Raw genomic sequence first — 13,586 nt, 5'->3', positions numbered from 1 at the left:
TAGGATATAGAAATAAAGTGCTTTAAATTCAAATATCAAAAAGGACCATTCAACGAAAAAGTGTTCGCTCAGTGTGTTTAAGTTTATATCACAAAGAGAGAACTTTAATTTCAACACGAACAATTTTTAGCGTATCTCGGACCTTACAATTTTGCTACGGAATCTTTGCTTTGGATCCTGCTGTTGATACAAGCTTTCAGATTTTTTCCGGAATTTTTAAGCTATGGGCTAATGGCGGTACAAGTCAATTGTATTATTACCTAAAATATTGAGAATTGTAGCCTACAGAAAATTTGGCTAAAATCCCAATCCGCAAGATTGCCCAATACAGATTGGTGTTGTTGGCTAGCGCGCGTGCCATTAAATGTGCATACCATAATGTAGCAGCTGCATTATGGCCCGGGCAATCATTTGTAAACCACAAGTGGACCTTTGGCCAAAATTTTGGACAACCCTGATGTATCTAATAGTTAAAAATTAGGTATAAGCAAATTTGGGTTATCATGTTCCTAAAACCAATCATCCGGACCCAATTATCCAGCTCTTCAAAGCTCCATTGTAGCTCCTCTGAGACTTAGAACATATCGTCAGTGGCGAAACACAGTTGTCCTCAACTATTACTCGTGACTTGTCATTTTATTAAATGCATCAAAATAGTAAACTGTTAACGTTTTTTTTTTTGAAATCAGGACAACGTCCTATTCATCTATCAGTAAATTTCCTTGACTCTGTGTAAAACATTCTTCTTTCATGTTTGAAAATACATACAATCATTTTGAATTATAAATCTTTAATTCATTTACCGAAACATCATAAACCTCAACTTTAGAAAGTTTTGCAAGCGCACTTGCATAACAATGTAGAGATAAAGCGGGTAGATTGGAGATAAAATTGTTTTAACCGTTGATTAATTTTTATTTGAAAAGTTTTGGTTGTAAATAGTCTTCGCAAAATATTGACGCAGGTGGATTCTGGATTACTCAGAAAAGAATCATTTAAACAAATTGGAAATAGTGTTGTCATGTGTTAACCATTAACAAGTAAATTTGAAGAGTCAGCAGTGTATAAATCAAACTATAGTCACTCAGTTACAAAGCCATTCGGGTGGCTGTACCCCAGTCAGCAAAATCCGTCATATTTACATTGATTTAACGTCTAGTCCTTTAATGCTCAAATTGATAAGCGTCTTTTTGAAAATTCTGCTTTCATTGTTTGGTATTCTTTGTGAACCATAGAGGTCTGGTTTGCATTAAAGTTTTCCTTTTGTATTGCAGACGGCATCACCTGCAGCTAAATATGTATTCAAAATGCACTCGCTGAGATTTGATCTAACGTGTCTTGGTTTTGGCGTATTGTACGTAATTTCATCAGATCTTACTACGTAATCAATGAAGACAAAGGTATGGGAGTCGAGATATTGTAGACGGGGCAAATAAAACTTAAACAACAAAGAGGATATTATCCTCTTTTACCCATCTCTTCTTGCTCCCGATTAATAAAGTTTCTGGGTTATTTTTTATACCAAAGATATGCAAGAAAAGAATTCAAATATTGTTTTGTGCTAACTAACTTTTCCGGGTCTGCTACTATTCAGTGAGTCCGATTCTGTGAGTTCCTAACCTCTAACCCCTAACCTTAACCCGTAACCCCTAATCCTAAAACGGCAATGATAATTAGGCTACGGTACCCGATAATTTAAAAAAAATTGAAAAAATCACCGAATAGGGATCGGACTCACCGAATTGGACTCACCGAATCGGACTCACCGAAACGGGCCATTCCGAACTTTTCCAGTACCATGCCCCTCCGGAAAGTAAAACTTAATAATTTGGGAGGCGCAGTTTGTTTCAAATTTGTTTAATGGGCGATTTTACTTTCCTGTCTTCTTATACCAACTACAGTTGGGTCGGACTTTTTTGTGTGTTTTTCCCACGCAGAAGAGAAGTGAAATCAGAAAACCAAACAATTGTAAAAGTAGTTGACGCAAAGTAAAGTTTGGTTTTGTTGATTTAATTCGAATACTGGAAAGCGCTATAACATATTTATAGCCTTCATTTCCTTTTTCTGATAAAAAGCATAGTTTGTAAAAAGTTATTTGAATTTTATCTTTACTCATCATAACTCAAAGCTCTGCAGCCTAAATCTTGTTTTAACACAGGATACAATCTCTTGGTTGATTTATTTGTTCCTTTCAAGTAAAGTTGCAAATCCAGTCCTGGAGTCGTGTGAGGGGCAGGTTTAAGCCTAAACTGTCACTTTAAATTCTCACATTTGCGTTGTTCTTCTAATTTCTTCTCACGCATGAATGTGTCGGGGGTAAGTCTTCCATAGCCTGCAACACAACGAAAAGCGTTCCGTGTACTCAGAAAATGATGCCAAATCATTTGATTCATTTTGATACTTAACTTTTGAGCAAATTTTAGACTTAAAATCATTTTAGTTTTTGGCTAGGTTTCGGGTAATAACGTCATGGTTATAAGTTTTGCGAACCAATAAGAATTGTTTAAAATCTGTGAAGCAAACTTGCTTCCAATTTTGTGATTTTAGTTTATAACCAACTCCCGTCGGCACTACAAAATGTATGATTGTATGTGAGACAGTCGTGCAATATCTCAACCCTTTTTTAGTACACTCCATCTCAAAGGCAGCATTCTTTTGTATAAAGTAAAGGCTGTAATTTACCTGAAAATAGCAGCAATAATAAAAAAAAACTTAACACACTGCACATTTATCACACTATTGGAACAGGTGCACAAGACCTTTGCAAGAAGTTACAAACAAGACTTTTACTGATTTTCTGTGATATGGAGATAAAAAAAGTCTTTAAATTTACTTTAATTCTATTTGAAATGGCTGGCTTTTTATATAATTTTAAGACGCAATTTTCAGTAATTGGTGGTTGGTTGAGCATCAGTAAATGTAACTTTGACATTAAAACAACATGAATTGTGCAACACACTCCAACGAAACTATAATAACTTGAACCTCTGTAATAAATGTTCGCAAATCCATAATTGAATTTCATAGGTGTTAAAATAAGAATGATTTGTTCATAATTGCACAAAAGTGTACTCACAGGTGTCTAAACATATTGAGAATAAGTTTCACAGCTTTTGAATGAACTTATAAATTATATTATCAAAACTCAACAAAAAGTTATATTTTTCAAAATGAACGTAATATAATATTGCTAGGGACATTTTCTATAAAAATTACGCAAAAAAACAACAAATGAGCAACATCTTTCCAGAAATAGATTTTTCCTATTTATTTGATGGTATAAAAAAGATGAAAAGGTAAAAAGCTAAAATGCAAACACTTTTCTTAAGCGTATAAGAAAAATTACCCCAAAAGAATGTAAGCTTAACTCTTTGTAAAACTATTTTGATAAAAGTTGTAAAAATTGCAAAATGGAGCGATTTTACTTCTTTGGGAAAACTTCAAAATAGTATTTAATTTATTTAAAATTGTACAGAGCTCTAAAAAGGAAACTATATTGCAAAATGGTGAAGACAACTTGTGTAGCTAAAGTTAAGACTTAAAGTTAACTTGTGCAAAACGCAAACAACTGAACGAGGCAGCGATCGCTAACTAAACCTGTGAATAATTTTGCAAAGAAAAGGTTTGAAAAGCGAACAAAGAAATTTTAAAATCACAGTGGTTCCCAGCTTATGAAGAGATGGATGTAAAAAGTTTTCTTTTATTTCAGATCTTCTCTTTCATTTTACTTTCCGAATTTCAAACCGTTCCCATGGCTTTAAACAAAAAGTTTGAAATAATTGATGACGTAAATGAATACGTTTCTCAAGCGTCTTTTGTTCCATTCAATCATCGATGCAGGAGGTCCTATTAACAAAGCATCATTTTTGTCATTTTCTTATTTGTGGGTAACTGAGCTGTGACCAAATATGTAAGCTCAATGTAAATATAAGGTCCGAAAGCAAATTAAAGAAAGGCTTGTCTCAATACTGGTCTAAATGGTCCCACCTTGTTGACAAATCAAAATATTTTTCATTGAGTGTTGAGCTTGCATAAATACTTGTGCATGAACTTAACATACCTACTCCATCAAGCCAGTTAAAGCAATTTATCAACTCTAAAACTATTTTAAATGCACAAAATAATGTGTTGGTGTGGTGCTGTTAGTTTTTGAGCTTGACAGATCTGTTTGCAATGCTGCAATCTGTATAGATATATAAACATTTCATTTGCATGAATTATTAGCTCCTTTTAGTATCCACTCTTGGTATTAGGAATGCTTTAACTTATATTACTTTTTTTTTGGTGTAAACATGATAGGTTGAATGCAGTCATCTTCCGTAATAGAGGGGGGAATTTAACAAACGGCGTAAGCTATAGGTCACATAGAGCTTTAAGAGAGCAACTTTGAAAAACTAATGTTCAAAGTAGATTGATACTTTTGGCAACCAAAGGTAAAAACCTTAAATTTGTTCACTCTCTTGTGACAATTCTGTGACAAACTTTGTTTAAAATTTAAACAAAGTTCGAAATACAAAACATCTTCTACCGCAACCTATCCCCATGAAGAAAGAATCAAAGTAGTTTTATTATTTAAACATGGAATTAAAAACAACATGGCGACTGGCGATACTTTTTTATTGCCCTATATGTGCCTAGAAGGCGGATTTAAGCATAATCCTATGTCAAATATAGGTGGTGCGGGAAATAAGCCGTCTGTGTGCATTTCCCACGGCCGCACGTGATGGGCGTGTGCGATTCGGCTGTAAAAGTTATTCGGTGATTTTGATTCGCGTGTCTCTTTAGCCAAGTGGCTTGTGCCAACAAAAGAGATTGTCTAAACTTTAAACCACTCATCGATGTCCACACAAAAGCTGAAAGGTACCTATGGCATTTCTGCTTAAATTCGTTGTGTCCCTTGTATATCGCTTATTGTAAATAATATATATTTTTTGGATTATTCAATAAAAAAAGAAAGAAATAATATGCTATGAACTGTTATGGCAAAACCTATTTCAATTTTTATGTAGGCTAAATGGCGTCTCGGTTACGACAATTTTTGTTTCAGTGGCTGACGAAGAATCGTGTGTTGGGGCAATTGTCAGGTTAACTGCTTGGTAGTATGGTGAAAGTGCGTATAGCCGTGCATCAGAAGGTCGTATGTTCGACACCTATCATAAATAGCCTATCCTGCTCTGTCCTTTCAGAACGTGTAGACTTGGCATTCTTGTAAGTGGAGACAAACATCATTTTCTGATTCGTGAAATTTAAATCACCACCAACAGCCATAAGGGTGAACTTCAACGCGTAAGAAACAATCGTTTGAATGCTCACAATGTCTTTTTCTCACAAATCAATTCCTAAATCTTGTAGTTCTTTCACTTATTCGTCGAAAACTGTTCTCGCAATGGACGCTTTTCTGGGATTGCCGGCAGTGCGCTGAAATCTACTGTTTATGACGTCACGGTCATAAATGGCTCGAGAAATAAAGTATTTATGTGAGAGAGGCAGCATTTAGGGTAAATATTCGTTTGTGGGAAAAGATCAAATCGCATAAGCATCCCTGGTCGGGTATACGAAAAAGGAAGCAGTCCCAAAACCATAGCAAACAAAACGTAAAATACGGACAATTTTTACATAAAAGCAACAAAAATGTACGTCATTTAACGTGCTGCTTCGCTGCATTATTGAGGTGCTTGTCGTCAGGTGAGATATATTTTGTAACTGAACGAGGGACGGAAATAAAAGTGATCACCAAAAAACAGAGAAACTTTAAAAATTAATGCAATCTTAAACATTTATCTGTTACAGTTCTATTTTTCATATGAATTATTAATGTTGAGGAAAAAATTCTGAGACAATTCATTTTTGAAAGTCTTTGATTACCAGTTAAAGTACTTTAAAAAATATTGCTATATTTTTTATATTCATATAATATTAGCCTACTTTAAATAAAAATGATGCCATCAGTTGATAACTTGTAGGAACAAAAGCGCCCAGTCTTGGATACATTTAGTACGGAAGTTACTGTCAATCTTCAACAGTTGGCGTTTTCTTTTGCTGGAAAGAAGGTTTTGAAGTTAAGAAAATATTTTATAGAATGACGTCACATATTTAACATATTTAATGCGCATCGGAGTTTGGCGTCATTTGATCGCGCGCATTGCGTTTGTTTTCGCCCGACTTTGCACGCGCCTACAATCTTATGTAAACAGTCCGAGTGTGGGAAAGTGATTGGGCTTAGGTTCCCATGGTCGAGCTGCTTGTCTGCGGTAAATCTTGTAAATAATATCAACAGAGAAAGAATTTGCGGTTTGCCTATGGCAACGACTTAATATCAAGCTAATAACCGCTTGAGCAGCACAATCGTTAAAATCCGCGACTCGATCGCTGATCGAATTGTAATGATGTAATCGGTGAAAATGGCGGTTCGTCGCTTAAGCTTTGACAATAAATTGACAAGTGAGACAACTGTCTCATTGTAAGCCTGGCAAACAAAGAAAAGATTTAATCTGATAAAAAGGTGTTCACTGTTTCACTACCTTGGCAAAATTTTATCGGTTATAAAACTAAACGGTGCTGCTATGTTGTAAGGTAGGCTACTGATGGTTTTATGTAAGACATTCTGTAAAATATCAATCCTACAAACACTTCACAAAAACTTTCGTTTCTTTTGCACTGTGGTGTTGCATAAATCCACATAGTAAAATTTCACCTTTTTGCGTTGGTTCAACGTCAACAGATGTTATTGGTTGTTTTCTGAAAGCGCAATCAGACAGCCAACCTGTCTAGATCTAGATTTTGGAGCGTTTCGTCAGCTGAAAAAAGTTGCCGATTTTGAGTCGTTTCGTACGTTGAAAGAATGTAAAAAAAAGGCAACTTTTGCTGACTGGGATTGCTTTCAGATAGCCAAGTTATGCGTCACGGCCAGAAGTAAACTAATCCTATCCTACTCTATAAGGCGTGTCAATGTCAAAGCTAAAGGACTAATGATATGATGACATACACAACCGTGTGATATTTTCTTTAAATACATTAACATGTTTTTATCTAATGTCTTCTGTTACCAGAATACCGATAACATCTGTGGTTGAAAGTTGTGAGAAACCTGAAGGAAATTACAAACAACGTTGCTAACAGTTTCATGCTTTATAACAGTGGTTGCCAACCTTTTTTATCCGGTGGACCCTTTTAGTCAATATTCAAATCTAAATTCCCCCCTTATAAATTTAGTTTGTTAAAAACTCGTTTACATTAATATTTTAATCTAAGTCTTGTAAGATAAACTAAACTTTCACAAGTAATAAGCTTTTTAGCCTGTAATATTCCTTTTAATTTTAAACTAATTTAATTAATGAAGAACGTTGCTGAAAAGTATTCATTCAAAAAAAAAAGAAAAAGAGATACCAACACCAGCTGAAAGTCTCCCTCAACCGTGCAAACATTGATCTGGATTCATGGAAACAACTTGTTAGTGACAGATCACTCTGAAGAAAAAGTACTAGGGAAGGCACGAAAATTTTCGAAAAAAAAGGGATGCAAAAAGCCCATGAAAAACGAAAAACTAGAAAAGAAATGCTAAAACTACCGCTTCCCCCACCATCCATACAATGTGATTTTTCCCACGTCCTTCCCATCATGGACTGGGCCTCCAAAGCCACATATGACATCATCATCCAAAGCCAAATTCGATCGGACACGAGCTGGAGCCAACGACATTCAAAATATAAAAGTCAATGCATTTAACAGACTGTGTGAAGCTTGTGATTTTTTTGTTTCGACAACTCATGAAAGTGGTGGAAGAGTATTGGAAAGAGCATAACAAATATCATTCTCCACGTCTAATCTGTTTCTCTGTTTTCTTTTCATCTGCAAGAGTTGAAAAACCTGATTTTCATAGATAAGTGGAAGCAAACGGAAGGATACTTCGAATAGCTTTCTCTGCCTCTTTGGGATAGGAATTACACGTTGCAACAATTAGGAATTATACAAAAATCCAGTGATTGATTTTTTCTCTGAATAAGTCTCTTGTGCAAGAATCCGTTTTGAGTTCTAAACATTCATTCTGCAGTTTATCGGGGAGTTTTTCCATGAACAACGTGAATGAATTTCGTATTAAACCAAGCTCATCGTCATAAATTTCAGGAAAATATCGAATGAATTTCAGTTCTAATGCTGTGAGATGTAGCAAAATCAATTCTTTTTCCAACTCTGGAAGAACTTGTTCTTTGCCGTCAAGAACTAGCACCGATGATAATTCTTTAAATATGGTGACATGTTTAACTGTTTATTCTAACTTTTCTCTTTCAATCATCAAGCTTGCTAAGCATCTTGAAATACTGAGCGGTACTGGCATCTGCTCTTGGAAGGGCCACCCAAGCCAGGGTGGTCGAAAGAAAGAGGCCAGACAAAACGTAGTCCCCCGCGACCAGGACAGCTGAGCCTTCTAGTACCTTAAGACAATCTCCTAATGGCAGTGACATAAATCAATCACTCTCTTCCAACCTGCCTTGAGCCAGCATGGAAGCAGTAGCCTACAGTTTGTAAATTCCCATGATATCAATATGTCAATGGCTCATGGATACAGATAACCCATGTTGATACGCAATCTGCTTCAAACGGAGATGGCGATTGAATAAATATATATACCGTATATTGGTGTTTTTTTCTTGCGTTTTCAGATTCAGTTTATTCAATGGACCAAACAAATCAAACAAATACACAAGAAATCTAATCCATCTGTCATCACTCAGCAATGAAACAAATTCCAATTTTAGTTAAAGGTCAAAAATAATTTAAGCTCGTCTCTGAGCTCAAACACTCGCTTGGTTATGTTTCCTCTTGAAAGCCATCGAGTATTTGCATTAAAAAGAAGTAGGCCTACGTGATGGTTTGCATCCATCTCAATGCACAGTTGCTTAAATAATCGGGAGTTAAGGGCTCCTTCTTAAAGCTCTGGTCTAGGCCAACTTACTAGGCTTAAAAAGCTTTACAATCCTAAAACCAAATTCCTCCCTGAAAATTGCAAAATTCCCTCCTAGTGGGGAATTCCCGTCCTGTTGGGAACCACTGCTTTATAAGCAGGGCATAGGTTTTTCAGATTCTAAAGAGAAAATACGGTCTCATGTTATGTTACCAAATCACAGATCAGACCCCTCATGCATAAAATATGTTCTTAAAAAATCCTTGTGAGGCCATGTCCCACTCTTCTTTACCTACCTGTCGTCTGTTGTATCGCATCTGTGAGCACAGTGTTCTGTATGTTATCGCAATGGGCGCAAATAAAAGAATGATTATTATTATTACCTACTGCATATTTGACCCAAAGTAAAATGTTTGTTCCTATACTATATAAACATAATGTGGTGGCGGTGACACTCGCATCTGTCATGTAATTGTGAACTTTCGCTGTGAGGTCCGTTTGGACTGGACGGATGGGCATTGAACAAAACGATTGTTGGTAAATAACATGATGCATATCTAAATATAACAAAATACCTGGTGAACAGCTTCATTCATTTTTCACTATTCTCTTTCAATATAACTCGTCTTATCTAATTTACATATCATCAGGTAAATATCCCATACTTGAACCCAAGGATAAGATAAGGTTTTTATTATACTGATGCGAGTATTTTGGCTACTTTGGCACTGGTGAGAGTAGGCTAAGTGGCCTAGTGGTTAGCGCGTTGGGCTCGCAGTCGAGAGCTTGCTTGTTCGACACGAGGACACGCTCACTTAATTTTCTTTCTATCAGAACTGCTTGCGTTTTTCCTCTGTTCTACCTCTAACTTCTGATTGGTTGAAAAGCTGTACCCGTACTTCTGATTGGTTGATTACTTTACTGGCTCTTACAAAAGTAATTATATTAAAGTGGTTACCGGATATCGCTGTTTCATCGACATGATAATATTTCCGTTTTTTACAAGATTTCAGAAACGATTGACGCCCGGATAGCTCAGTTGGTTAGCGCGTGACTTTGTGAAGAAGCTTCAAGATAGAGCGGCACTGGTTCGACTCTCGGGGTGTGCGCTTGAGCAACGCATTCTAAGGACTACTCTCCATTCAGCGGCACCTAATGGATAGAATAATTCCCCGGCAACAACACTTCAACAATTGGAAATTTCACTCTGTCAATTTCGGTAACCGGCCCTGCGTCAAGAGCCTCTACAAGTATGCGAAACTACCAGGAATAACCTATCAAGGCTTTGTCAGTCCGAGGATAAAGTTCCAAAACCAACCAACGAGCTTCATTTTTCTCGTTGACTTTTTAAAATCATGAACCACTCGTAGAAAACTGCACAGGTGCGATTAAAATTAATTACGCAACACAAAGTGATTAATCTCATTGAAGCACAAGTTCGATACTGCTCAATATGTGGCTGTGTTCGTAAGGATACGAAATGGCATGTTTGAAAGCTGGCTTCGTTTTATCAGTGTCGTCTTGTAATTTAGCAGCACCTAGTGGACGAAATAATCCACAGCTTCTGTACCTGAGGTGTGTGCAGGAGCTTGAAATTCTTGGCAAAAACAGGAGCTGGATTCCGATTTTTTGCCAGTTGATACTTCTGGCGCAGAGGTGGGCACCCGCTACTTTTAAAGTAGCGCGCTACCCGCTACCGCTACTTGGACCAAAGTAGCGCGCGCTTCCGCTACCAATTTACAAAAGTAGCGCGCTACCCGCTACCGCTACTCGGGCCAAAATAGCGCGCGCTACCGCTACTTCTTCCGCTACTTTTGTCTAAAATGACACTAGGAAACACTCAAGTCCCTAGTGACGCAAAAATGACCTTGAAAACGAATGTTATCATTCGTTTACGCTGTCATTTTAACGTCGTTATAGAAAAACATTCTAAGGGAAATTATTTGTTACGCATCTTTCAAAAACACGAGCATTTCAAAATGAGAGTCATTAAGTCCTTCCCGCTTTTGCTCAAGCACATCAGAGAAAAGTCTATCCACCGCAGCACTGGAAGGAATGGGGGTGTTGTATTTAATGAACAGATGTTTTAACTCGGTATTCGAAAGGCTCAAGGACTTGCTCTTGTCCGAAAAAAAGGCGTCCAATTGTTGCTTCCTTCTGCACCGACGTTTCACGGGATGGCGCAAACACTCCAAAAAAAACATCCTCAGAGTCATGACTGGTGTTGGTGTCACTCTTCTCGGTATTAACCTGGCTTGATGTCTTCGGCAACAGTCGAATTACATCTGTCTTGACTTTTTCTCGCAGTGCGTCAGCATCATCCGTGGAAAAGTAGTGCAGAAATTGTAGCCACGACGTCCTGGAGGAGGGATGAAGACATGATGCCATAACGCCTTTCATGTTGTTGAAGCACTTGTTGAATCGTTTCTTCACCCCTTCACTTTCAACTCCTCACAGGTCACAAGATCACTGATCTCGGTCAACTTCTTCTCGCAAATTGTGATGGTTGGAAGCAAGACTCCGTAATATGCCTTGGACTCGCCCTGGAGAATGTCTAAAGCCTGGCAGATAGGCTTCATCACACAGAGATATTCGCCGAAGAAGTTGACGTCAGCTAGAAAAGACTGAAACTTTGCAACCAAGCCGATTATATAGCTGCTTGACCACGCCAGTTTTGCAAAAAAACAAGCATTTTTTTCAATTTAAATTAAAAAGTAGCGGGAGTGCGACTGAAAAAAGTAGCGCCTCTCTCGCTACTTTGGAATAAAAATAGCGCCGCTACTCCAACTAAAAAGTAGCGCCGCTGCTGCTACTTTTACCAAAAAAGTAGCGCGCTACTGCCCACCTCTGTTCTGGCGTAGGCTACAAATATTTATCCTCAAACCGGACTCCTGTACACCTCTGATTTGCATGTGGTAGCCTAATATAAAATTCGAGCTACGCTTTACCACAAACCACGCTTCTATCAAGTGTGGAAAAACTTACCATATCGATATAAAAATGAGTGAGCAAAAAAAAAAACACTTAACCATTTGTAGCTTCAACATCTGAATGTTACGTTGTCTGCTGTGAACTTTTCTTGTGTGCCACATAAAAAGATCTCGCGGGAGCAGGTTGCCCACCTCTTCTTTCAACTATTTACATCTCTCTTGTTAATGTTTAAAGCAGTGGTTCCCAACCTGGGGTCCGGGAGAAAGCATTTGGGGGCCTGTGATTACCTTGACGAATTTTGGAAAAAAAAACAAACGAAAAGCGATCTTTTTACTTTCATTTTTCTCTTTAAATGCAAATGTGTCAAGCCCACGAGAATAAACTGTACCGGTATGCATTAAAATAAATCTATGCTGCTGCCTACAGTACGGTATGTACATTGTACTTAAATTGCATCTACTACAACGCATGTCGATAAGTCAAATTAGGATTGGCTCGTCTATTACGTAATAGAAAGCATGCGGTGCAGCCAAAGTTTACCTCATAGTGGCGGAAACGACGCCACTGCTTGCAGTTGGAGACTACGCTGTACTGCTTGTAGGCCAGTAGATAGGTACCGGTAAGCACAGTCAATATTTGAATGAAAACACCAGGATGGAGTTAAATAGATATGAGGAATAATTTTTAGTAATGATTAAGTGTGAGGTTTTGACCCACTCTTGGCAAAGCAAGCGATTATTGTTTTGTTACCATTCATAACCGCTTACCATTGCGAGGCAAGACTCTCAGCTCTTGTTACAATAAAAACAAAACATCGAAGTCGCCTGGACGTTGAAGATGACATGCGTGTTGCATTGCCAAAAACTCAACCACAGTTCAGTCGTTTAGTTCAGGAAAGGCAACAGCTCTCTCTTAAGGGGACACCTCTAATGAAAAACAAAATTTTTGAAGAAAATTATATTTTGAACTGAAAAGATAGAGAATTTCATCAGGATTCTGAATATATGGAAGTTTCTCCACAATTCCAATTCTTTCCCTGTTAAATTTTAGAACTAGTGGAGCTACCACGCGACCCAAAAGTCTAAAATATGCCAGAACGATGATATGATATGCTGAAAATATACTAATAGTAGCAACAGAAAAGCCCTTTCTGGTTTTATATATTTATGGTATTTGTAGCTGTTGTTTTGGTCATGCTTCAGCAGTTACAAATTTCCTGTATGTAGTATTTCAAAGGCAGTAGTAACAGTAACAATAGCCTAAGGCATGGCCCACTGCAGATAAGGCCAGATTTGTCACATTTTGAAGGATTTTATTAACAGGCTGACTCAAATTGTCTTAAACAATGCAGTTTCTACAACTAAAGTTCTTTCAGAAAATATTGTAAGATTGTGACAAACATTTCCTTTATTAGTAATGAGTATTTAAAGCTTTGTACGATATCGTGAGCTTTCTTTGAGTTGATTGAGAGTTATTAATCTTCATAGATGCCAATTGTAATACGAAATGAAACCTCTATCAGAAGTAGTTTTCTCCAAACCACCAACATTAACGTAAACGGAGGAAATATATACACATTTTCTACAATTCAGTAGATTGTTACTGATGATCTTTACTCAATGCACATTATAAAAAAAGTACGTCTTGGCAGGGCCATTGAGTGCATAATTGGGGCCCTGTACCAGCCAAACTCCGGGTCCCCTTAAAGTTTCAATTGGCAATGCACTAATAAATATACGTACAACCTGAATTT

Source organism: Aplidium turbinatum, chromosome 3 (assembly GCF_918807975.1).
Source record: "Aplidium turbinatum chromosome 3, kaAplTurb1.1, whole genome shotgun sequence".
Lineage (NCBI taxonomy): Eukaryota > Metazoa > Chordata > Ascidiacea > Aplousobranchia > Polyclinidae > Aplidium > Aplidium turbinatum.
Note: the sequence above shows the minus strand (reverse complement) of the source record.